Source organism: Taudactylus pleione, unplaced genomic scaffold, assembly GCF_031769625.1.
Source record: "Taudactylus pleione unplaced genomic scaffold, aTauple2 ptg001990l, whole genome shotgun sequence".
Lineage (NCBI taxonomy): Eukaryota > Metazoa > Chordata > Amphibia > Anura > Myobatrachidae > Taudactylus > Taudactylus pleione.
The window spans coordinates 516,602-526,661 of NW_028286386.1; the positions used below are offsets into that span (position 1 = coordinate 516,602).

Below are 10,060 nucleotides of genomic sequence, written 5' to 3' on the forward strand. Positions count from 1 at the left end.
TTAGAGATGAGCGGTTCGGATTCTGTGGAATCCGAACCGCTCCGAACATTGGGGATCCGAGTCCACCCGAACCCTGTTCGGGTGTTCACCGCCTGACTCGGATCCCCGTTCGGGGCCGAACGGCGGCCGCCTGATGTCGGATTCTCACTAGAGAATCCGACATCAGGTCTCCTCGCGTGTAGGGCAGAGCGCAGTGATAGCGCTCTGCCCTACACAGACACAGACACACAGCCGCCAGCGGCAGCTGTGTGTTTGTTACAGCAGCCAATGAGAGTCACACAGACTCTCATTGGCTGCTGCACGGAGGGAGCCGGCTGGAGCTCACACATGAGCTCCGTCTTCCGGCTCCCTCCTCAGCGTGTGACAGAGCGGACGGCGCGGGAGCGGGGATACAGGTAAGTTTTATTTTTTTTATTTTTTTACTTGTCAAAGGTCCGGGGGCGCTACTGGGGGGGGGGGGTCTGCACTACTGGGGGGGTCTGCTACTGGGGGGGGGCTATACTACTGGGGGGGCCATACTACAGAGGGGCCTGCTACTGGGGGGGCTATACTACTGGGGGGGGTCTGCACTACTGGGGGGGGTCTGCTACTGGGGGAGGCAATACTACTGGGGGGGCCATACTACAGAGGGGCCTGCTACTGGGGGGGCTATACTACTGGGGGGGGGTCTGCTACTGGGGGGGCCATACTACTGGGGGGGATCTGCACTATTGGGGGGCCATACTACAGAGGGGCCTGCTACTGGGGGGGGGCTATACTACTGGGGGGGTCTGCACTACTGGGGGGGTCTGCTACTGGGCAGGGCTATACTACTGGGGGGCCATACTACAGAGGGGCCTGCTACTGGGGGGGGCTATACTACTGGGGGGGGTCTGCTACTGGGGGGGCCATACTACTGAGGGGCCTGCTACTGGGGGGGGGCCATACTACTGGGGGGGCCTACTACAGGGGGGGCCATACTACAGGGGGGGCCCATACTACAGGGGGGGCTACTACTGGAGCAGCCTACTACTGGGGGGGCCTGCTACTGGGGGAGCCATACTACTGGGGGAGCCATACTACTGGGGGGGCATACTACTGGGTGGCATGCTAATGGGGGGCATACTACTGGGGGGGCCTGCTAATGGGGGACATACTACTGGGGGGGCCTGCTAATGGGGGGCATACTACTGGGGAGCATTCAACTGGGGGCACTGCATAGTGGACCGTACTACTAAGGGGACTGCATAGGGGGCACCACTGCTGGGGGACATTGTGTAAGGGACACCGCTACTGTGGGCATTGTGTAAAAGGGTCACTACTGTGGGCATTGTGTAAAAGGGGCACTACTGTGTGTCGTAACATAAATAAGAGACACTACTTTATGGTGTAATGTGAATCAGGCCCTATGTGCGGTGTAATGCTAATAAGATTGTGCACTGTGACTCCTAGGGCCGTAGCCCACTTTGTAAACAAGTACTGTGACTCTGCTGGCCGTACCCCACTGGGTGGGTGCACTACTTTTCATTTCTGCCACTGCTGTGTGGCAATGTGTCATAGATGTGCTTTATACTGTGGTGTCTGTGTCGTTGTGCCGCTGCTTTGTCGCTTAGTAACCAGTCAGCTCACTGCAACCTTTGGCCAATAATGTTGAAAACAATATTATAAGCTGTGATATGGTCTAAATTGACTGGAAATTAATGTTATTGAGGTTAATAATACTCTAGGAAGAAAAAAAAGACCAATTTATGTGATTTTAGCTTTTTTTGTCAATTTTTGTAAAAAAATCCAAATCCAAATCCAAATCCAAAGCCAGTCACCGCAGTTTGGCAAATCCAAATCCAAATCCAAAGCCGGACGACGAATTAGAACCAAATCCAAATCCGGCAAAAATGGTCCGGCGCACATCCCTAATTTAATTGCATTTCAACCATTAGACCTTAACTTTACCACATGCCATCAGACCTTTCCATTTGACATATACATAGACGCACACAAATAAATTAGGAAAAAATAGAATGTCACAAGAGCTGAAAATATTATATATATATATTTTATTCAAATAAGTTGTACTTACTTGCCATCCTTAGGTGCAGGGCCACAACTGGGGGGGGGGGGGCACATGACCCAGGCACCGGATCTAAGGGTGGGCCACACCAACACCAGGACCAGATTAAGGAGAAGGATGGGGGGCACTGGGGGCAAGTATCATAACATTAGCGCACGCAGGGGGAATTTCGGAGTACGTAGAAACACCCCCTGATGGACCGATTCCCCTCTTCAATACTCTCTGGTCGCAGTGTGGGCGGAGCCAATACCACAAGCTCCACCCCAAACAACCATGAATCACTACATTATGGCTGGGGCGGGGCCTACTGATGCAAGGTGCCTGTCCCAGTTAGCAACCTGCTGCTACATCAGAAGTGTAAGTATGTGTGTGTATGTTTGTGTGTATGGGCTCTATTTATCAACATTATTTTTACTAAAACAATGTGAAAAAGAGTGTTTTCATACCCTTTTCACATTATTTTAGTATCACCTATAGTTATTACAGGGCAATTGGAGTAGAATTCATAAAATTCTACTCCAACCCCTAAGTATCACTTATTTTTAGTAAAGCAGATCACATTTCCCATAACTGTAATGGGAAATGTGATCTGACCATAGTTACTAAAAATAAATGTGAAAAAAATATCGGGGGAAGCCCTGTGATAATAATGCCACCTGGAGGTGGCGTTATCCAGGGTCTCCCCCGGTTACCGGCCTCCTGCCCTGCTCTAACGGGGAGAGCAGAGCCGGGAGTCGGTCCCTGTAATCAGCTGTGTGGTCTAAACAGACCGCAAGCTGATTACTGTAAAGAAAAAGAAAAAAAAATAGTAAAAAAAAAAAATGTACTTACCTGACTCCAGGGACCGGTGATCGGGCCTCCGGTGATGACTCCTCTCCGGTCAGCTGGTCTCCACAGTGCACTGCTGCCCGGTCATCAGGTGATCGGGCAGCAGTGCAGTATGGGAGATCACCTGACCGGAGGAATGGAGAACATCACCGGAGGCCTGCAGCATGCAGGTAAGTGTAAGTAAGGGAGAGGGGGGTCCGCGATCGCGGGGGGTGGGGCTTAGCACCATGGGCGGGGCTTAGCGCCGGAGGGGGGGTAGCAGCGGCGACCAGTCGGCTTAATCACGGTATTTTTTGCGAAAATACCGTGATAAGGCTCTGAAGGGGATTAGCAGGGACAGAGCTTTATCGCAAGCTCTGTCCCTGCAAGGGATTTGTAGTAAATCCCTGTGATATTGCCTTGCGAATTCACTCGGTAATATCACACTACAATCTGCATTACCAATGCGGATTGTAGTACAGTGTGTATACTGTACATGTGTTAGTGTGTATGTATGTGTATATATAATATATATATATATATATATATATATATACACACACATATATATATGTTTGCTATATACAGTATAGATATATATATATATATATACACATATACACACACATAATTAGAGACACCCCCCCAGAAAACATGCGTTTCCCCTCTCCTGTCACCCACCAAAGCTGAGGTGAGTGAACTGCGATCGCCATGTGTGCGCAAGACCTGATGTCGGCCCTGCTCATCAATCACCTAAATGAATATAATATACATACACACATATATATTATATACATATATATATATTTATATATAAAGAAAAATAGGTGGGTACGGCGCCAAAATATAATATCTTTATAAGTGACGTATCTTATGATACTAAATACAATTATATCAACCCAACCCAGTGTTAATAGGCGTCAGCTCAAAGTCAAATAAATAATACTGGTAAAAGTATTGGAAAATTTATAGAAAAATAAAATGACCATAGAGCGACTGGTTTACCAAGGTGCATTAATCATTAATAAAATTAAATAAAGCTCACAATATGATAAAAATGAAAGTGCCAGTGCTTATAAATAAATAATTCAACAATTTAATAAATACACAAAATACATAGGAATAGATAAAAACGTATACATATAAACACAATAGACCCTTTTAAGACCGGTGGATAAAATCAGAGGAAAAGGTCTAAAAAAACTCAGCATAAAATATTCACTTTAAAAAAGGAAATTTATCTTTTTAAGAGAATAAATAAGTTAATAGCTTATCTGAGTAAAGTGGAAAGTGTTTTGCTCATTCATTGGTTCAAGAGGCAAGGCTGATTCACTCCCAACGCGTTGCGTCCTGGGGACTTCATCAAGGGGATACTGTTATGGTGGGGCCCTCTCCCTTATATACCCCCACCTTAATTCATCAGAGATTAGACAAGCACATCATTTCCTGTTTGGCACATGCACTAATATTGATCAAAATAGTGAATTAACATAGGATGGATAAGTGCCACTATAACTCAATTCCATTATATTATATCTACTCATATTTTATATTTTAAAAACAATGAATCTTCACATAACAAAAGGGCAAAGTCCGTCTCCTCTCTATCACTTCCGCCCTTAATTAGTATATCACATCCGGTATCTTGCCGCTCTCCTTCAGGACCCGGTACCGGCCCGCCCGCCCTAGATAGCCAGTGTAGCGCCGACCGCAATGAGTGCGGTCAGCGCTACACATTTGCACAGGACCGGCGCTAGGCTTCCAGCGCCAGTCCTGTGCTGCACGCCTGAGCCCGTTCCCTCCCCCTGAGCGCTTGTCCAATAGCGCCAGGAGGCGGGCTCAGGCTGTGCATAACACACGCATCGCCGCCAGCGCTGGCGGCGATGCGTGTGTTAAACAGCAGCCAATGAGAGTCAGATAGACTCTCATTGACTGCTGCAGCACCCACTGCAAGAGCCGGACTTCCGTCTGGCTCCTGCAGTGGGTAATGGGTCTGACGTCATGACGTCAGCCCCATAATGCTGAGCGCGCCAGCCCGGGCGGACTGGAGGGCGGGAGCGGCATCGCGGACAGGAGCAGGAGCAGCATGGAATCAGGTAAGTATATTTTTATATATATTTATTTATTTTTAAACCGATCTGCACAACGGGGGAGGGGTTGGCTACTACTGGGGGGACCTCTACTGGGGGAGGTGTGGCTACTACTGGGGGTGCCATTGGGAGGACCTCTACTGGGGGGGGCTACTCTACTGGGGACTACTATTTTGGGGGGGGACTACCACTCTAAAAGGGGCCTATTACTAGAGGCACTGCACTCGGGGGACCACTACTGGGGGAAATAATAGGAAGGGCCACTACAGGGACCACTGGATAGGGGGGGGTCACTACTGGGAGCCTGCATCAGGGGGACCACTACTGGGGGCACTGCATGGGAGGGGGGGACACTACTGCTGGGGGCACTATATAAGGGGCTTACTACTAGGGGCACTGCGGGGACCACTACAGGGGGCACTAGATAGGGGGGATCACTACAGGGTGCCTGCATAAGGGGACCACTACTGGGAAAACTGCATGGGGAAGACTACTGCTGGGGGCACTATATAAAAGGGCACTGCATTTGGGGATACCGCTACTGGGCGCACTGCATTGTGGGGACTGCTACTGGGGGCACTGCATAAGGGGGAACACTACGTGGGGCACTGCATTTGGGGGGGCCACTACTGGGGGTACTGAGTAAGGGGAACTAATTGGGGGCTGTATAAGAGGGACCACTACTGGGGATACTGTATAAGGGGCACTACTATGGGCCTGCATGAGAGGGACCACAACTGCATACTGAGGGTACTGTATAAGGGGTACTACTGGGGTTAAGGTGCATATGGATAGGAATGTTCAGTTTGAAAATAAAGGGGTGTGTCATGTTGACACGCCCCATTTTTAAGTGACCACGCCCATTTTTTGTCGCGCGCACCTTTGGCGCGCGTACATGGGGGGGGGTGCTTCCTTTTCAAATTTGCCCTGGGCTCCAAATACCCTAGTTACGCCACTGCAATCAATCCCAGTGAAACTGGGGCAATCAGCTGCCAGGCTGCGGCCACCAGACTCCGATGCCCAGGTTAGTTGTCCTTCTTGCCCATCCTTGTTATGCCACTGTCTGCCAGGGCGTGCCCATACGCCCCAGGGCACTTGCCCAACCCTCATTACGCCACGGTTCTCACCAAACTGTGTAATAAAATTCTAAAAATAAGTCAGCAGAAATGCATTTGAAGGGAAACAAGTGGCACGGCTAACATACACAGTCCTGTCGTGGAGATGTAAAAACTATTTGCAATGAATACTGTAATGACCACACGGCCTAATTCTGAGTCAGATACTGCAGTGTCAGTGTGCGTGTTTTTTGCCGGTATTACTTCTGCTACTATGAGCAGATACCGCTACAAGCCCTTCCCCGGTGTACATCCGTGCGTCTGCATGTGCAAATACTGAGATGCTAAATTGGAGTGTCTTTAGCTGCAACCATTGGTCGCACCATCAAAACTTGCAGCAGCCCATGCAGATTCTCTAACAGAGCATGGCGTCCGGCGTGAATGATTATGCATCCAAGTTCCCATCCACTATAGAGGCATGCCTGCGACACTCCCATAAGAAGTACCATCTCTGTGCATCTGAGCCACCTTCCAAACCCTGCCATGGAATGCCCAGGACATTTCCAATACATTTCTGATACAGTGAGTCTAAATAGTAACAGTGCCTCTGTGCTTACACACCATGGGGCTCATGCACTGTGTTACTATTTAGTGACTTCGGACCTGATTCAGAGTTGGGAATAGAGTATTGGTGGGTACACACTGGGCGATATTACTCAGTGACTGCACGATTACGACATCGTAATCGTGCAATCGCTCAGTAATCGTGCACAAAACGTGCACTTTTATGTCGGAAACGACAAGCGATGCCCACTCCCGCTGGTCATTTCTGACATTGTCCATCGTCTGAACATGCAGCACAATCTGACTACCTCGTCAGGTTGCTGCATGTTGGGGAATGGGGGAGAGAGCCCGGCGCTGAAAGATATCGTTAATGATATCGTTCAGCGGCTGTGCTCAATGTCATGAACGACATTGAGCACAGCCTGCCGGGGACACACTACACGATATCGCTCAGGGAGCATATCGTGTAGTGTGTATGCACCTTAAGATATGGTAAGTAACTCAGCATCTTGGTAATACCATGCTGCACTGCAGGGGGGAAGACGTAACATATGCAGAGATTTAGATTTGGGAGGGGAGTGTTCATACTGATATCTAAATTGCAGTGTAAAAATAAAGCTGTCCAGCATGTGTGAGCTACATGCTAAAACAGACAGTATTTGCCCCACATTTAAATAACATGTATGTATTTGCTCCCCTTCCATTGCAACATGGTTTGTCCAGATGCACAGTTACTTGCTCTATCTTACACTATTCCCAAATCTGAATCAGGCCCTTTGATGCATGCGCAGTAGCATAAAAATCACTGAACTCCATGAACAACGTCATTGTGTGCCTACACATAGGGGTAAATTTACTAAGATTCGAGTTTTGTCAAGTTAGCATTCTCTGGAGAGTTTGGGCATTTTTATCCACTCGCAAATTTACTAATGTCAAACTCGGGAGAGAAATCTCCTTTGCTACAGGAAAAGTCTGGAGAGTTAGCAAACTCTCTTCAATTCACAATCGGCCAAAGTCTAGTAACTTTTCACTAGTGAAGATAGGATTCGGGAATTTACCAAGATGAGAGTTTCAAAACTCTCACAAGAACGAACAAAACTCATGTCCAAAGTTGTGAAATCAATTCACCTGCCTGTGAGCTGCGAGTTCTGCAGAAACATACACAGATCAGTATGATCCATGTATGTTTGTGTTAATTGCCCAAAAAGAGTTAAATGTTTAAAAAAAATTCTCAGCCACTCCTGGTTTCTAAAAATACGAGGCTTGGGCTGTCCGGCTTGGGGGGTGAATGCTTTGGCTGGGGACACCCAGTGATATGGTCCCCTGGCTGTTGCATTACACCCCGGCCAAATTGAGCGCAGTGCTGGTTTTAAAAATAGGGGGCCCCCTATGCATTTTTTCCCCAGCCAGGTGCTGGTTCCAAAAATATGGGGGAGACCCTATTCACTTTTAACCCCGTATTTTTAGGAACCAGGTCTGGCTGAACAGCCCGGGCTGGTTATGCTTTTGGGGAGGACCCTATGTAATTTTTTTTTTTAAATTAACCCTTTTTTTTACAGGTAGGCCACACAAGCAGCCTTCACATATCTCACTGATATGTGCAGGCTGCTTGTTCTGGTGAGTTAGGCAGAGAGAAGACACTGCAAACTCGGGTGAGAAATCTCCTTCAAGAGTTGCACCTCGGGGGGAGAAATCTTGATCTGATTCACCATTTGCCAACTTGCTCTCAGCTAAACTCACTTCTTTGTAAATTTGCGAGTTTCAAAAGGCTAAACTCACCCGAGTTTCGGTGATGCAAATCGAGTTGAAAAAAATAACTTTATAAGACTCGATCCTTAGTAAATTTACCCCATAGTGTACAGCAGTGGAGGGAATATCCACCTATCACCCTGCTAGTAGCCATCTAATCTAATAGTCAAATCTAGTAACTCTGTGGCCGCGCACTTAGGCTACTTTTTACTGGCTTGGATACTACACCAGGTTGGTTTTATAACATTAAAAAGTTCCATAGTTGAGTTAAGCATGGTCTGGCTCAGTGGGCTTATAGGCAATTGATCTAAAGACAGCAATGTTGGAATCTCCAGATCCAACTCCCCCATAAGGCTTTACTTTAGTACATTGGATAGTGCCATCAGGCTGGGTTTTAAAATTGAGAAAAATCTATACTTTATTTTTTTTATTTTATTTGATTTATAAACAGGAGGCTCAGTGGTTTAGTTAGTAATTGATTTACAGGTAGTGCTCTACAATTGTGGAGTACCGGATTCAAATCCCTGGAAAGGTCTGCTTTTGGAACTTTGGGTATTGCCCCTGTATTCAGTAGATAATGGCATTTATTCACTCTACTTCCCTTAAGCATAGTTTGGCTCAGTGGACATGTACGCAGGCTGACAGCAATGGCAAAATCCTTGCTTTGAATTTCTAAGCGGTATTCCTTCTTCGTACTTTGGATGCTGAACATTGAGCCTTGACTTGCAACTGTTACCTACTGGCATTACAGTATAGTGGAGGTCTTGGATTATATCCCCAAAAAGAATTAACTTTTAATACCATGGATGGTGCAACAAGCTGATGGATGATACTTAGAAAAGATTACATTCAATTTAAAGAGTAAACCAGCTCAGTCGACTAAAATGTCCTGCTCCTCAGCACTATTACTCTGGTGCCTTATTCAAATTCCCTGTTAGACTTCTGTAGTTTAGTACCTTGTATGTTGCTAAATGCTACATAATATTATTAAAAGTGTCCACACTGAAGCAAATCAGGAGCAGGCACAGTCAGCAGGTAACCAGTTAATATATGCCTGCACCCTTTTCTCCAGCACTGTTATTAGGCAAATGCAAGATGTGGGACTTTGATGCTCCCCTCAGCCTTAGCTCTGGAGGAGCTGTAAATAGTATTTTACCACTAGTTTGTCTCCCTGATGAGCTTACAACTGTCACCCAACTTCTACCATCATATTGGTCTCCAAATTCATCTGGAGTAGCCCATCTCCAGCTCCCTCACCCACTGACCTGCCATCTTTTTTACTCCGGATCCCCTCACCACCAATCGGTACATATGTAACAGACAGGTAATGGGGTAATAAACTGGGTGCTGGCCACAGAAACTTCCTTGAAGAGGCTTCATGTTATCTTACTTTCTCTTGACCCGAAGTTCCTGACACACCCCAGGCAGAGAGGCAAAGACCTCACCAATAATATACAGACAGTAAAGCCTCACAGAAATTGGGGACACTATTGAATATAAAATTATGTTTCTTTATTAATCAATTCTTGGCCATTGTTTGTATGCTAAAAGAAACCTAAAGCGCACAGCCACAAGACCAATATTGAAGAAATGTAAACATGTAAGAAGTGAACCCTTTGTTAACACGATGTTCAATTAATATATTAAAAATAATTGTTAATTAAAACACATTAGATGCCTAAGAATTCTATACAGTAAATATGTAAAATATGCTACAGCCATACAGTATTCAGATCCATAAATACCTG

General features: G+C 46.6%; 1 protein-coding gene across 1 annotated transcript in view; it reads left to right on the top strand.

Annotated features, from left to right (window-relative positions):
* PRR7 (proline rich 7, synaptic) overlaps positions 1-10,060 on the top strand; it is a 114,937-nt gene that overhangs the window by 54,486 nt on the left and 50,391 nt on the right. The window lies entirely within an intron of this gene.